The sequence below is a fragment of the Sinocyclocheilus rhinocerous genome, unplaced genomic scaffold (genome assembly GCF_001515625.1).
Source record: "Sinocyclocheilus rhinocerous isolate Xijiao unplaced genomic scaffold, SAMN03320098_v1.1 scaffold1483, whole genome shotgun sequence".
Lineage (NCBI taxonomy): Eukaryota > Metazoa > Chordata > Actinopteri > Cypriniformes > Cyprinidae > Sinocyclocheilus > Sinocyclocheilus rhinocerous.
This window is the reverse complement of record NW_015625211.1, coordinates 25740-42344: the sequence shown is the minus strand read 5'-3', so window position 1 is coordinate 42344 and position 16605 is coordinate 25740. Positions and strand designations below refer to the sequence as shown.

General features: G+C 38.1%; 1 pseudogene; it reads right to left on the bottom strand.

Moving 5' to 3' along the window:
• The window catches only part of LOC107749779 (lysine-specific demethylase 2A-like), a 28803-nt pseudogene extending 12366 nt beyond the window's left edge, over window positions 1-16437 (bottom strand).
• Between the last annotated feature and the right edge of the window lie 168 nt (window positions 16438-16605).

Here is a 16605-nt window from a genome sequence, read left to right as displayed (position 1 = left end):
AAGCAGTGATAAAGGCTATGTCGATTAGCATTGCATTATTATATACTTTATTATAATAAAAATTATAATAACACAAACTCAGATAAACCATATATTGTCGTATTCGTGTGTTTATTAGTCACGTTGAATCAATGAACGCAGTTGAATCTTCTGTTTATTCAGCTGCAGCGATTTTCTGGGTTTCTTCTGCAAGGCGTATTTGGAGTTTCAGCGCGAGAGCGCCCTCTGGCCTTTGGATGGAGATTAACTGCTGATCACAGAACAGTGCTTCACTGAAAGATACGCATGACAATCGCAGCTTCTGTCGAACCGTGATCTCGATTCCATTTCGATTTATTGTGCAGCCCTACCACCAATGCATGCTAGAACAAAATAATTGTCCTGACATACAAATTTTCATTACTTAACATTTTTTTTTTAAATCAGAAATTTTACCAAGATAATACCATGATATTTACAAATAAAAATTGCAAACACCTAATTTTAATCAAATTCATTATGCCATGGTATAGCATGAAATTACAAATTACAAAAACTGAATGAAAAAAAAAACTCTTAATATGATATTTATTTACATGATTCACAATGCTTTTTCTGGAAAGAAAATGAAAAATAAATTATTTAAAGCAGCTAATACTGTGATCTTACCCTCTTTGGCCATCTGACAATAGGTTTTCCAGTGTAAGAGAGTTTAGGGATGTCATTGGCATGTTCTTTCAATAATGCCTGAAAGACAGAGAAAACAAAAACACTTAAAAAAACACTTACATTTCAAAACAACTGTGCCAACTAGATTCTTGAGCAACAAAACCTAATATTAACCACTGACATCCTGCATCTCAAGTCACATTTCTTTAAGAAAAAAAAAACATTAAAAAAAAAACAAATATCACACCAGCAAGAACATCAAAATAACCAGAAGTGTAAAGCACAGCGAGCATGAGTTCTGACCCGTATGTCATGTAGCAGGGCAGCAGCGTTGTGTATTCCTGAAGGCACACAATTCTTATGTGAGGGCAACGACTCCAGCTTCCCCACCAGGTGCCACAGCCCCTCCAGCTCAAAAGGAGTCAAGTGAAGCTTCACCCCTGGTGCATTAGGTGGAGAGGGAGCATCGCTGTCATCTCTTTCCTCTTTAGCATGTCCATTCAGTACCTCACAGCCTGAGCCTTCCCGCTTCAAGCCTGTATATTAGATTCAGAAAGAGAGAAGTAGAGTTAAGCTTATCGGTGTTCAATACAATCAAATCTGTTAGGATGTGAATGTGTTGTTAATGTACTGACCAATTCCCAGAGAGTATTTCTGGAACTCAGGGATGAGGTGGGAGGTGTTGGTTATGCTGTACAGATAACGCTCCAACACGTACCAGCACATCTCATAATAGAATGGATACCGGAACTTAGCTGGCACCTAAGGAACAACCAGAGACCATTATGACAACTTTTCCTACCAAATTCCCAATTTACCTATTGATAAGCCCCCCCTTAGTTACTGTTGCTCCCACAGACAAACAAACAAACGGAGCTGCTCACTCTCTTACAATGACAGCTGTCAGTGTGAAAACCTTGTCCCACGATGTTTTTGAACAATTTTGGACACAGAAGGGCCACCATTCAAGTGTGAATTAAATATTCCATGGAGGGATATATACAATATTTTAAAATAAATATGGTGGGTAACGCGAAGCGTTTACAGATCACAATGCAAGTGGGAGAAGTCTCATATTACGGTCATCATGATCGCGGATGACAACATGCAGGATCAACGCTGTTCATGTATCGCAGGGTACGATTAAATTAATGTACATTTAACCAGTTTAATATGGAGGCACTGAAATGTAGACGTTTATGTGTTTTTGACCTACACTGTACATGACGTGAGAACAGTCCACTATTTATACGTTAGCATGGATGCACTAACTTTAATGTTAGTTTTAGCCAGAGATACCTTGCTGAAACGCAAGATGACATTAACGTTCTGCTTGAGCAGCTGAAAATTGTAACTTAATGAGTGTATGACAACCGGAAAATTAACGTTTTTGTCTTCATTGGGATTGGGATTGAACGCTTAGGGACATTTTGCTCCGTTTTGTTTGGGTTTAGGAAATGTAATAAAATAAATTCTATTGCCTATCCTCTCAGGATAACTGGAATTAGTGTTACAAGTACCGCAGACACATTGTTTTTTCCATTTTTGTAGAATAACTACCATCAAACCGATGCGAGCTTCGGATCCTCCAATGTTTCTCTATGGTGCTGAAACCTACAAACGTCCGAGTTCCGCTCCCCGTGCAACTGATACTCGACTTCCATTGGCTCATCTGCGTTCGAGGGGAGGGGCTTACGATAGGTCAATTGTGTGAGAAAGGAAACTCATTCTCATTACTGTAAAGCAGTAAGGAAAATTCTCCAAATCAGTCAAAGTTTCTTTCTTTTTTTTCCTTTATATGAAAACAAAAAAATCAGTACATGAAATACTACAATAATTATTGGATTGCGGTAATTACAATGTTTTCCTCTTTATTGTGATGAAAACTGAAGAGTACTTAATTTGCAAAATGGTACGAGAAGTCCAAATGTGGTACAAAAAAAAACAATTTTTTCCTAATGCATAATGTAATTTCTTACTACTTTATTTCTCTCTTAAATTTAGGGTGAAATATGACCAGGTCATGTTATTGCAGGTTTTGTGAGATTTACTTATAAATGAGTAAGCCCATAAAAGGTTGTGTAAGTTATAGAGCCTAGGGATGTAACGATTTCCAGTTTGACGATAAATCGTGATAAAATTCCCCATGGTTAGTATTACAGTTTCATATTTTAATTATCATTAAAACCGTATTAGATTACCGCGATTTGAACAACTCGGAGCAGAGTAATTTCGTTTTGAGTGAAAACAGGGCGGAAAAGCTGGGAGGTTTTAAAAGAGTGATAAGGGAATTATACAAATGAATATATTAATTAATGAATTACATGAATGTACCTCTGAAGGTTCTGACTATGGATGTCAATTTTCGATCATTTCCATGATCATAATTTGTCACTATAATCGTGATAGGAAATTTTCATACCGTTACATCCCTAATAGAGCCCGACCGATATGGGTTTTTTGGCGGGCCGATACCGATATTAGGGAGTAAAAAACCGATATCGATATTTCGGCCGATATTCTTTATGTGTAGGCTATATCATGCACGTTCATATTCGCGCAGCTCGTCAGTGAACAACGGCTCTGTGTAGTTAATGCTGCTCAATGTGAAAGCACGCACATGAATATATATACATAAACAAATTTTTTGCAATGATAACTCAAATGTGGTGATCAATATCGATACAGGGCCAGCGATACGTTGTATTGATGTATCGAACATAGCACTAGAAAATAAACAAGGTAACTGTGTAGGACAAGCAAGCTACTGCCAATCCAACAAGGGCAGGTTTATGCAGGAAGCACAGCTTTGTGGTGATCAATATCGATACAGGGCCAGCGATACGTTGTATTGATGTATCGAACATAGCACTAGAAAATAAACAAGGTAACTGTGTAGGACAAGCAAGCTACTGCCAATCCAACAGGGGCAGGTTTATGCAGGAAGCACAGCTTTTCCAAATGTAAACATCTAAAATGAATAAATAATAATAATGAATATTTTTTCACAAATTCTGTGTTGTGTATTTTCTGGTAATCAAGGGGATTCATATTTGAATAGTATTTTTGCAGTTTAATATTTACAGACACCATTTCACATGAAATTCCACGTTTTACTGTAAATTCAATTTTTATGAATGGATTCCACGATTCTGTCCATGTTTTCTGCATCGTGGAAATCATAGGGCCCTACTAATGTAGCAAACAAGTATGATAAACAATGTCCCCGTCTTTTACTCTCACAATGAGCTTATTTACTTTATAGCACCGAGTCTCTCCAACTAGGTGACAACGTAGCGTTAAATCACCATTCAACAGACTCAAACCACCACCGCATTGCCGTCTATTGGACTGCAGAAAGATACAAACTTTTCAATCTGCTACGTTACTGACTGTACTGACAAACTGTGCTGACACAGTGTCTGTGCCGCAACAGGACGTGACAAAGCGACCGTTGAAAATAATTTGAACTTTGTGTCAGTACGTCATAAATAGAACGAGGCATCAGTTTGCTGTCGGGATTTGTCATGTCGCGCCGCATCCAGTGTAGATGGCATCACTGATTATAATGGGTTCTATTGTATTTCGTCGCGCCGTGCCGGTATAAACACCAGCATTGACTAGAGCAGCCACGATCAGCTCCGGTGGCCGTGGAGCCGTAATGCGCCGCAAACGTGTACAGTGATGCACAGATCAGCTCTAACATCACTGAATCTGGTGTTAAAAATGAACCATCCATTCATCATATCATCATGCAAAACTAAGAATTAGAATCATTGTAATGTGCCGATCAAATATAGGTGCGGGTGGGTGGCGGGCGGATAATTTATTTGAAGTAGCGGACTCAGGTAAAGTTTGAGCTCATCCGTGCATCTCTATACTGACCTGAGTCGCCAGTAGCAAACAATGGAGCGCGCTCTACTGGACAAACTAAGCAATTACACCATTTAGAAGCATTTAATCTGCGTTATATGTTCTGTAAAAAAAAGTTCATATCGGCAGCATATTCGCCGATACCAATATATCTGCGACAGGCTCATATCAGCCGATAATATCGGCAAAACGATATATCGGTCAGGCTCTAGTAAGTTATACAAGAAAATGGTGGTTGCAATAAAATGCTGGACTTACCCGTGTCCTGTCCTCAATGCTGGAGATGTGCAGTTGCATGGGTATGTTGAAACTATGTAGAAAGTTCCCACCAAACACAAGTGTGTCTACTGGAGTATACACCGCATGGATCCAACCTAACATAAAAAAATTTTTTAAAAGGGTTTTATTTAGGTTTAATTCACAGAAAACATGCAATTTAAGTAAGTTCAAACTAATCATTCAAAACTAAAACCATGAAAACACATGGTAATCTAAAAGATTCCAAATAAATACGCACACAATATAACAGTCAAGTGTTTCTCTTCATGTAAACAAATGTGTGTGCCTGCATGTGCTCACCTGATGGAATAATGAACGTGTAGCCCTGCTTGAGCTCAATCCTCTGGCAATCAGTGGCCTTGTCACCAAGGAAGATGTCGCCTTGTTTCCCTGACAACACCCAGTTCTCATAAAGCTCCAGGTTTTGTGGCGTTGGTGGGATTAACCAAAACACCTGTAGCAGACACATCCAAATCAAGCTCATCTAGGCCAAAACCATTTTTGGGTGTTTTAACACCAAACTAATTATACAAAACACACCAGTTCATATGGCGTTATCAGTGAGCTCATGTCTACGCTAAATTAGAGTAAGCATGATTTTAGTATGTATACTACTGCTCAAAGGTCTAGGGTTTAAAGATTTTTAAGAATTTATCAAAATATTGATCAAAAATGACAAATACTTTGAAGTCTTGGGTGCTGAAAATTCAGCCTTACCATCGAGAAATTACATTCTAAACATACCCAAATAGAAAACAGTATTTTACATTGTAATATATTTCACAATATTACTGTATTTAGTTTATAAAATAAATGCAGCCTTGGTAAGCATAAGACACTCTAAACTGACGCCAAACTTTTGAACAGTAGTGTATCTATACAGTGTTCTCTGACCTTGCAGCCCTGCAGTATGTGGTACCACACAGATGTGCCTCCAAAGTCTATGTGGAAATCTGTGTAACAGCCCTGCACGCTCATTAGGCAGTACCTGGAAACAGAACACAGGCAAATTTGAAATAGGAGAAAATTACTGTTTTGTTGAATAACAAGAATGAACAAAGAGGGCTGTGTGAGAAATGGGACATGAACATAATGCAGCAGACTTATTTCCCAGTGAACAAACCCTTTTTGTTTTAAAGCCTTCTCAAGATGTAAAATAAGACCAAGCTTTCATTAATGCAAACTATATTTAAGGATCTAATATATGCTCACTTCTGCACTTTGGGGTATTGCATCTCAGTGATAGAGTTTGTAGAATCTCTTTGTCTTTCTTTTAAGTGTCGTGGCCACATGTTGTCCACCCAGTCAATCATGTCCACCTGTAACAACATGGAAAAAATTCTATCACAGACTGATCTAAATATTAGTATTTTTTGGTGTGTTTTAAAGGGATAGTTCAACCAAAAATGAAAGTTCTGTCATTAATTACTCACCTCATATTGTTCCAAACCTGTAAGACCTACGTTGACTGACACGGAAGTATTCTCATAGCTTCATAAAATGAAAGTTGAACCACTGCTGTCACATGGACTATTTTAATACCTCTCTGGGCCTTGAACGTATCAGTTGCATTGCTGTCTATGCAGGGTCAGAAAGCTGTCGGATTTCATCAAAAATATCTTAATTTGTGTTCCGAAGATGAATTAAGGTCTTACGCGTTTGGAATGACATGAGGGTGAGTAATTAATGACAGAATTTTCATTTTTGGGTGAACTATCCCTTTAAGCATTAAGGTACCTACCGTGGCAGGTCTTTTGACAAGGCTCTCTAGTTTAGTGTGGCTAAATTCAAGGCTGATAACATTATAAAGTTTCTCTCTCTGAGAGGGGGGAGTCTCAAAGTAGCGCCTCCACTGCGCCATTGACATCTCTGTCCCCTTCTGAGTAGCCACATCCATCACGTCAATCATACGCCGACTTCCTGTAAACAAAGACAAGCAGGGAGGAGATACTGAAGCACCACTGATGCTAGTCAACATGAAATTCATCAGCATATCCAACGACAAAAACACTTACCTACAAACAACTTCACATCATTTACAGTGAAGTCTGGATCTGGCATTCTAAAAAGGAAATATCGCAAATTTAGATGTAAAACTTTCTAAACATTCTGAAATGTGTAAAGAAAAAAGGAACCACGAAGGACAGAGGAAAAAATACATAAAAAAAAAAAAAAAAGGACAATCTCTTACTTAATGCCAAGTCCATCAGGTCTCTCAAAAATTATGGGGTCCCGGAGCCCACATCTCTGAATGTACTCATATGTGAGGTCTAAAAAACAACAGATAGTGTTAAATTACACACTACATTAAGATCGTTGAAGAGTTCCATAATGAGCTGCATCTCTTTCTCACCTTTGCCCTCCATGCGTTTGACTCTGTCGGAGTTGAAGCGGTTGTTGTGAAGCTTCTCCTCCAGATCGAAAGTCCTCTTTCCTTCGATTTCGTCATCGGAAATGCCATCGTCTTGGTAACGCCGCCGTGTGCCAGACCGCTGTAAGACGAGAGAGTGAGACAATGAAAAACCGATGCCAGAGCAACACTACAGTATTTCTCTGCATACACTCCTCCTCGTCTCCTGAATGCTGAACAAATGTTGTATAACTACCACAACTTGCTGGGCTATTTAAGCGCACACCTACACTCTCACAATCTCACACATACACTAAATAACTCGCCCATCACGAGCACTAGCCCACACACACCAACTATTAATAAGACATCTCAAATCACGCTGACAAATCACAAGGATTCAATGTTAAGAGCCTTGGAGAAGAACTACTCATATGGTTCCAGCAGAAAACTACTAATGGTAACATTCTTTTTTCAGTTTAACATCAGAGCACAGATGAGTTTATGTACACTTACAGATGTTCCTTTATTTCACCATAATACCTCTGTTCAAAATTGTATACATTTTAAGACAGCACTGCATGTATCCTTCACAGAGAAGGCAAGTGTATATAAGACTGTATTTAAAACAAGAAGTGATACTTTCAAAAATGCCACTGCAGTACAGATGATTAACAGTGATTTCTGCAACACATACAGTACTGCTCAAAACTGGGGTTGGTATGATTTGTCCTCTTATGCTCACCAGGGCTGCATTTTTTTTTTAAATACTGTAAAAAAATACAATAAATTTTATTTATTTATTCACTTTTTAAACGCCACGCCAGCATCAAGGCTATTTTGATGGCGATGATTAATAGCTAATAGTTTGATATTTAAGATGTAATGTATTCCTAGTATGATGTCAAAGCTAAATCTTCAGCAGTCATTACTCCAGTCTATAGTTTCACTTGTTCCTTCAGAAACCATTTTAATATGATGATTTGTTGCTAAAGATAAATATTTCTTCTTATTATTGAATTATTATACTTTTATTTTTAACTGAAAACAGTTGTGCTACTTAGTATTTTTGTGGACAGTTTTCACATTGCTTTTCTTCACAGGATACTTTGATGAATAGAAAGTTCAAAAGAACAGCAATTATTTGAAACAGAAATGTTTTGTAACAATGTAAGCCTTGTCAGTAGGGCTGTGCGATATGGACAAAAAAAAAACCTATCGTGATTTCTTTGATCAATTTTGCGATTTCGATTTGAATCACGATTTTGACACACACAGACATGCTTTACATTCATAAATGCATTGTGTGAATTTGAAACATTTCCAAAAGAAATCCAATTACAGCTTTATCAAAAAGCTGTAACATGTCTCTAGAACAGACATAAGGCAAAATAATCACGAAGTAAAGGTGTGACAAAATGTCTCAAGAATAGACATATGGCAGAAAAAAAGAATAAAAATCCCGTGTCCAGGGATTTTTTTTGCCATGCATTGGTCATAGAGGTCTTTGTGGCGTTGCCTGAATTGTTGAACTAGATTTGTTGCACCAAGTTCACAGTACTCCGTCTGCAGTGCGTATACAGTATGTGTATGCGGTGCAGAAGCAGAAATTTCTGTGCCAATCCATGTTATTTTTTTACTGCGAATAATGCGCTGTCACTTTCAGCGCGTGCAGCACAGCAGAAATAGACTCCGTGCGGAAACGATCGCAGCATGACTTCTGCAGACGCACCGCTCCTGGAGTGCACTCGCGTGCAGTGTGAACGCTCTGATGCGTTAACATGGGTGCGGAAAAAATACGCACCACAGATGGAGTGCGTGAACCTGGCGTTACGTTTGTATGCCCGCCTGGTCTGTTGTTCTCGTGCTCCATTTAGGCGCGCTGCATTCTGATTGGTTCGGATAGCATACTGCGGGCGGTCGGGGGCGCGGAAAATCGTGCTATAAAAGTAGGGATGTCAACGATTAATCGATCATCGATTAATTGTCGATAAGAGATTCAATCGATTAAAGCTATCATGGTCGATTAAGTCGTTTAATTTTGGGCTGCGTGCAGCTCATGCGCAAAACACGTATGAGCGGCTGTGAGTTACGGTGACGATATATAAATGCATCATCATTCATTCATAATGTACAAATTAAGCTTTTAATGTGATTTAAACTTTAAAAGTACATTAAAATAGAAACAACACAAAGTTCTTCAACATGGAAAGCAATAGAAATTTAGTAACTAAGTCATTTCCCCAGATAATTCTTTCATATCGGGCTCTGCGCTTTGCAGGGCTGTGGGACACAGGACAGATAGGCTATTCATTCCTACAACTTGTTAATTCGTTCCTACGACTTATTAATTTGTGGCCACTGACAATGTTTCATTAATTTTGTTCTTTAAATAACCCATGATTTAACTAAAATGAGGAAAAAATTAAAACATAGAACGAATTCTTAATTCATGGCCATGACATCTTTCATTTCCCTTAGATGCGAAAACAGTGATAAAAAGTGAATGACAATAAAATAAACCTGCGAAATTAGAGGGTTAGACGGTGAGGATTTAGGAAAAGAAACAATGCCTAAATATTATTGAATTAATTAATGCCATAATGTCAGTTGAAAACATTGCAATTGTGTTTTAAAATACAACAACGAGCACCACGAAACCATTTACAGAGGCGCGTTCAGCGGTCTCCGTGACGGGATAGGAAACAGTCAACCAAGTAAAATTATCTCAAACGAGCTCTCTTCATTTTATCAAATGATCATAATCACATCTATTCATTTTACAATCCTGCTACTAGCATTTTATTCAGACTAAATCCCCTTTAAATCGGGTGAGAAAGCGGGTTTTTTTTAGTAACTTTTGCACATCCTGTCATGCTGCATAGACGCATTTTGCAGCATTAAGGTTAACGATTAATCGATTAATTGATCGTTAATTTAAACGACGATCGATCATGGAAATGATCGAAAATTGACATCCCTACTATAAAGCGATTTAGAAATCACGCACGCTCAAATCGCGATTTTATGACGATTTTGATTAATCGCACAGCCCTACTTGACGGTGACTTTTGTTTTGATCAATTTAAGGCATCCTTGCTGGATAAAAGTATTTCTTAAAAACAAAAAAACTTGCTAACCCCAATATTTTAAACAGTAGCTTACAAATTATGTGGATAGAATTTCTGCTACAAAGAAAAAAAATACTAACTGAAATAATGCTTGTTTGCAATGTTAATGATGCTGAGATGCAGCTCACTGAGAGCAGGTGAGTAGCACACACACACACACACACACACAGAACAAAACAATAAGGCCCTCCTCTGCTCGCCCTTGCCTCTGCCCTCAATGTCTCCATGGTGATGTGGAACCACTAGCCAATCACACGCTTCCTAAAGCCCGGCCGTCACACCCTCTCAACGACATCGAGCAAAAAAGAGGGGGGAGAAAAAAAATCAATGAAATGAATTGTGTATGACTGTGCAGTATCATAGAAAATTAGCAACAAACCCATTCAAAAGAGAACTGATCAAACCAAGTGCACCTCTATGAGCATGCAAACAAAGCCCTATAGATTAAAAACCTTCACATTACCAGACAATAGCCCAAACAAACCAGATGATTATTTGTCTCATAACTCTTTATTTAACAACTGAGAATTGCACTGTGGAAACAGTCAACAAAGTAAAATTATCTCAAACGAGCTCTCTTCATTTTATCAAATGATCATAATCACATCTATTCATTTTACAATCCTGCTACTAGCATTTTATTCAGACTAAATCCCCTTTAAATCGGGTGAGAAAGCGGGTTTTTTTTAGTAACTTTTGCACATCCTGTCATGCCGGGCTGCATAGACGCATTTTGCAGCATTAAGGTTAACGATTAATCGATTAATTGATCGTTAATTTAAACGACGATCGATCATGGAAATGATCGAAAATTGACATCCCTACTATAAAGCGATTTAGAAATCACGCACGCTCAAATCGCGATTTTATGACGATTTTGATTAATCGCACAGCCCTACTTGACGGTGACTTTTGTTTTGATCAATTTAAGGCATCCTTGCTGGATAAAAGTATTTCTTAAAAACAAAAAAACTTGCTAACCCCAATATTTTAAACAGTAGCTTACAAATTATGTGGATAGAATTTCTGCTACAAAGAAAAAAAATACTAACTGAAATAATGCTTGTTTGCAATGTTAATGATGCTGAGATGCAGCTCACTGAGAGCAGGTGAGTAGCACACACACACACACACACACACAGAACAAAACAATAAGGCCCTCCTCTGCTCGCCCTTGCCTCTGCCCTCAATGTCTCCATGGTGATGTGGAACCACTAGCCAATCACACGCTTCCTAAAGCCCGGCCGTCACACCCTCTCAACGACATCGAGCAAAAAAGAGGGGGGAGAAAAAAAATCAATGAAATGAATTGTGTATGACTGTGCAGTATCATAGAAAATTAGCAACAAACCCATTCAAAAGAGAACTGATCAAACCAAGTGCACCTCTATGAGCATGCAAACAAAGCCCTATAGATTAAAAACCTTCACATTACCAGACAATAGCCCAAACAAACCAGATGATTATTTGTCTCATAACTCTTTATTCAACAACTGAGAATTGCACTGTGTTTCAGGATCTGTGTTCTGTTCCAATATATCAACTGTGCTTTGTCTAGTTGTTTATGAATGCAAGAACATGTACGCCAATCTAAAACTGCTTAACCAATCAGACAGCAAGGAACCGCCCAAAACGCAACTGTAAACACAACATTAAGAAGAGATATTTTTGGACACTTTTATTATAATTATTAATCAGTGTTGACATTGCCAGGTATTTAGAAGCTTGTGCCCATCCCTAGCCAACGACGCTGCAGTTTTTTTTTTTACCTCCTCTGGGCCTGTGCGCAATCCCTGCATCTGTCACTGCATCATTGCATCTTTCCATCTCTTTCACAAATGTTGAAACTGTACAACCTGTACTGCAACATGTCCCCATTTGACACCAATAACGAAGCACAATATGGGAACACAGGAGGGGGGTGAATTAGGATGGAGTATAAAAAGAAAAAAAAATGAAGGACAATGCAACTGATGCCAGAATGAAAACCTTCCATGCACTCTTGTTATTCCCTAGCATTTGATCACCATCTCTCTAAGCGAGGCCCTAGACTGCAGTGCGCTAAGAGGAAGCCCTTGTGGAGGGCAATGAGACACTACACACCTCGCACCTTCAGTGTCACATCTTCATCCCTCTGCTGGTTTTTCCTCTTCCTGCCTCTGCATCTCATCAACAACATCCCCCCGTCGACACGCGTAAGGATCTCCTGCATGTTCTCCATCCCTGCATTTCTTTCAAAATGAGAAAATCTGCCGACTGTTCTCCTCTGTCATCCTTTCGCCTCTGCAGTGCCCCCTCCCACTCCTCTCCCCGTTTCCGCATGTCTGATCACATGGTCTGCTAAACCAATCTAGTCATTCGTCCTCCACTTCCCCAGCCTCTACAAAAACAGTCTGCACACAACAATCTATCCAATCCTCCTTACTTTAAATCAGTGTTAATTTTGTTGACGAATACATTTCGTCATAATTCTCGTCAACAACATTTTTTTCCACTGACGACAACAAGACGATAACGAACTAAAAATCTTTTTGAATGACAAAAACTATGACGAATATTTATTGACATTTTCGTCAACGAATAAAAACGAGACGAAAAAGTTAGGGAGGGACGATTTGGGAAGAGATTCATTCAGAACGAATCTGCTGAGTGGTTCGCAGGTTAGATGCGTAGGCTACATATGAACCGGTGGGACATAAGCTAACATACACTTGCTGCATGTCGCATAAAATGTTCAAAAATGTCAATATCTGGGAGTAAGAGAAGAGCAGACAAATGGATAAATCTGACGACGCAAGAGAGAACTCAATTCGGTCCGGTTTTCTGAGCACAGACAGTGTGACTACGTTTACATGGACATCAGTAATCTAATTATTTACCTTATTCTAAATAAGCCAATATTATGATTATGGTGTTTACATGAGTTGCTTTTAGAATATTCCTTTCATGTTCCCGTTTTACATGTTATAGTACATAGTTCGATGGCACACGTCATTACGTCCCCACGTAACGCCATCCGACGTCCCCTCTGAGAAATGCTTAATAAATGCACTGTAACTAAATCCATTAGATTTTAGCTGACTAAATTTAGTCGACAAATCTTTAGTCCACTAAAACTAGACTAAAAACAATTCAGATGACTAAAATATGACTCAAACTAAATGGCATTGGAACACGCATCTAGGACAGAATACTAAAACTAAATCAAAATTTGATGTAAAAAAAAAAAAAACACCGCTTTTCAATCACTGTCCTGTTCTTCAGAAGACAAATGTTACAATCCAACCAACATCATTATTTCAAACCACCCTAACATCAGATGATAAATTCAAAATTCTAATCTATATACAGCAAAAGGCTGATATATCTTTTTAGGGCTGAAAAATGATTAATTGTGATTAATCGCATTCGAAATAAAAGTTTGTTAACATACTATGTGTGTACTGTGTATATTTATTACGTATATATAAATACACACACATGTATATTTAAAAAAAATATTTGTATGTATATATATTTATACTTGTATCTAATTTATATTATATATATATAAATATAAATATAACATTTTTCCTTAATATATACACATGTATGTGTGTGTATTTATATATAGGCTACATAATAAATATACACAGTACACACACATATAGTATGTAAACAATCTTTTATTTTGAATGATTCATCGCAATTAATCGTTTTGCAGCCCTAGATCTTCTGCCTACCTGCTACTAATTCTCTAAAAGCAGCTTTAAACAACAGAGCCACTATGTTAAAACAATCACACATTAATAATTTCTCTGCATGCACAAGTCACCTTGTCAGCAACTAACATACAGCATTTTTTACACATTAAGTTGTCAAATAACAATATTTTGTGGATTTAAGAATTAAAATAAGAGTGTTTCAAAATGCAACTTGATCAGACGGTCATGTGCCTTGATTTTAATTAAAAAAAATATATAATTACTTATTATATATGATTAAATATGAATTTAACATTATGATATTGGTGGCTTTTTGACAGTCTCATATGTGAGGTAAATGCTGTTGAATATGCCTTCAACTGAGGTATTGTTGAGGTTAATACAAAAATATATGAATGTTAATAGAGCGAAAGTAACCTGTCAGTTTGGATCAAGGGAATACGACCATTTTAAATCACAGGTAAAAAAAAAAAAAACATTAAACCATTTCAAAATGTTGTTTCATTTTGTGGTTTGGCTGATCGATGTGTTGCAAGACGAAGATATTCGCGTCAACCAGTCAATCTCCAAGCGGGGTTTTCCCCTTCACCACCGTTCATTGCAAGAACGCTTTGTGAAATTAAATAATTATTTTACTGATTTTTGATGTGACAATGGAAATGTTTCTTGATCATACAATTGTCAGGGTCAGTGGTTTCTGGCACTTGCTGGTCACGTGGTTCTTTTGAGAGTCAGCCAAAAAACAATTCAATATCTACTGTATCCAACCTCTCCACGAGAGTGCCAGACTTGCCATAGTTTTTAAGAAATCTTTAACTGACATGTTCAAAATTTTAAACCTCTGAGCGCAAACCGATACAGAATAAAACGTTAAATAAATTGAAGTCATTTTAGTGACGCCTTGCAGATTCTTTTTCCCACTCAAAATGACAGCGTAGTGAACATTGCCAACATTTCAACAGCGCATATATACAATGTACCCTCCAAATCAAAGCATTTTATTTTCCAAAGTATCCACTTGTGCTGCACTTACCAGTCGCTTGCTGTAACGCGGCTTGGGATCGTCCATTGTCAGGATGAAGAGTCGAGCGCAGCCCGCCCGTGCAAGCGGCGAGCCAAGAAACGCGCTTCTGTCAGTTTATCGCGTTAGAAATAACCGCCCCAATTGTGTTCGATGGCCTCTTTATTACGGTGTCCGTTAATCGAAATAACGCTACGTTACATGAATACTTGCTGAATAAAAATCAATTTTCAAATAGTTAAGAACTCGTCAGCAGGTTCGTTCACACAGAAGCGGGTTTAACGATTTCAACGTGTTCTTTAATTCTACAAAACTATTGTATTATAATCTAACACTAACAAGAGCAAAAAAAACAGCAGGTTATTAAAGCAACCATAAAAGCTAGGTTGTCAAGCTAAGCGCTGCTGAGGATAGTGAACGAGCATCAGCACCAGCTAACCAGCCCAGAAACACGGTCGTAAAAATATTAAAATTACAAAGCGATATGATGTCTTGCTTATACATACGGCTTATATGTACAGCGTCTAATATTTCAGTCAACCATACAGAGTGAGGCGAGAAATGAGGAGCGTATATTTATCGAGTAACATACGCTAATCCTGGTTCAAGTTTCAAATAAAACCATATTTCCACAAGACTTAAACTCGGGTTCACAGTGGGGAAAATCCAGCGGTTAAACCAGTCCTCGTGTATTTTTTACCATTAAAATATGCACTCCGACTAGACTCGTCTAGTAACTTTTCTATTCGAAGTGAAAGTAAGCATTATTTAGACAGCTCCACTGAGTGAATTCACGACAAAGTTAATGTAGTAGATCATTCGCCGCCATTTTCACATCGTCACAAAAACACCACGAAGTAAGCCCCGCCCACTACTGGTTCAGCATCCAATCACAGACAAGTGCAACGCTATCGCCTTTGATCTCATTGGTTAGTGTCGCTATCACTTCACTGGGAGGCGGTACTAAGAGACAAATAATAGTACACGTAACCAGAGGAGCCACGCTCTCATTGGCTGGAGCTGCATGCCGATCAATACAACTACACAAAGATTGGTTTTTATGTGCTGAAAGTGTCGCGTTGCCAACCAATCAAATATTAAATATCAACACACTCACTCAGTTTAAGCAAAATTTCTGCAACAAAATTACTTTAATCGTTATGAGCAATATTATTAAAATATATATTTGAAATACCTTCGATCTTCCGTGGCTTGACGTCCCATCGCCTGCGGACGTCCACTCCATGACCGCATATAAAGCTCTCGCTTGGGTCGTCTGGTCAAAGAAATCTACATTTCTTTCGAATTAGCACATTGACAAAGAACGAACTGGGTCCAGTAAACTGTCGGGAAGAACTGTACACATTGAATTGTCGGTAAGCCACCACATGTAACTCCGCATGGTAAAACTTTTCGTCTAGTAGTTTAACCCTCAAGTGATCAGGAAGTAGTTGCTGATTGGTCAGCCTTCAGCTTAACGCGCAGCCACTCATTGGACTAAACAGCTGTCGATGATTACTGCACCGTCAAAACCAAACGCAGAAGAGTTTCTCTCATAAATAAAAATAACAATAATTTATTGTTTTTAAGCCTGGAAGA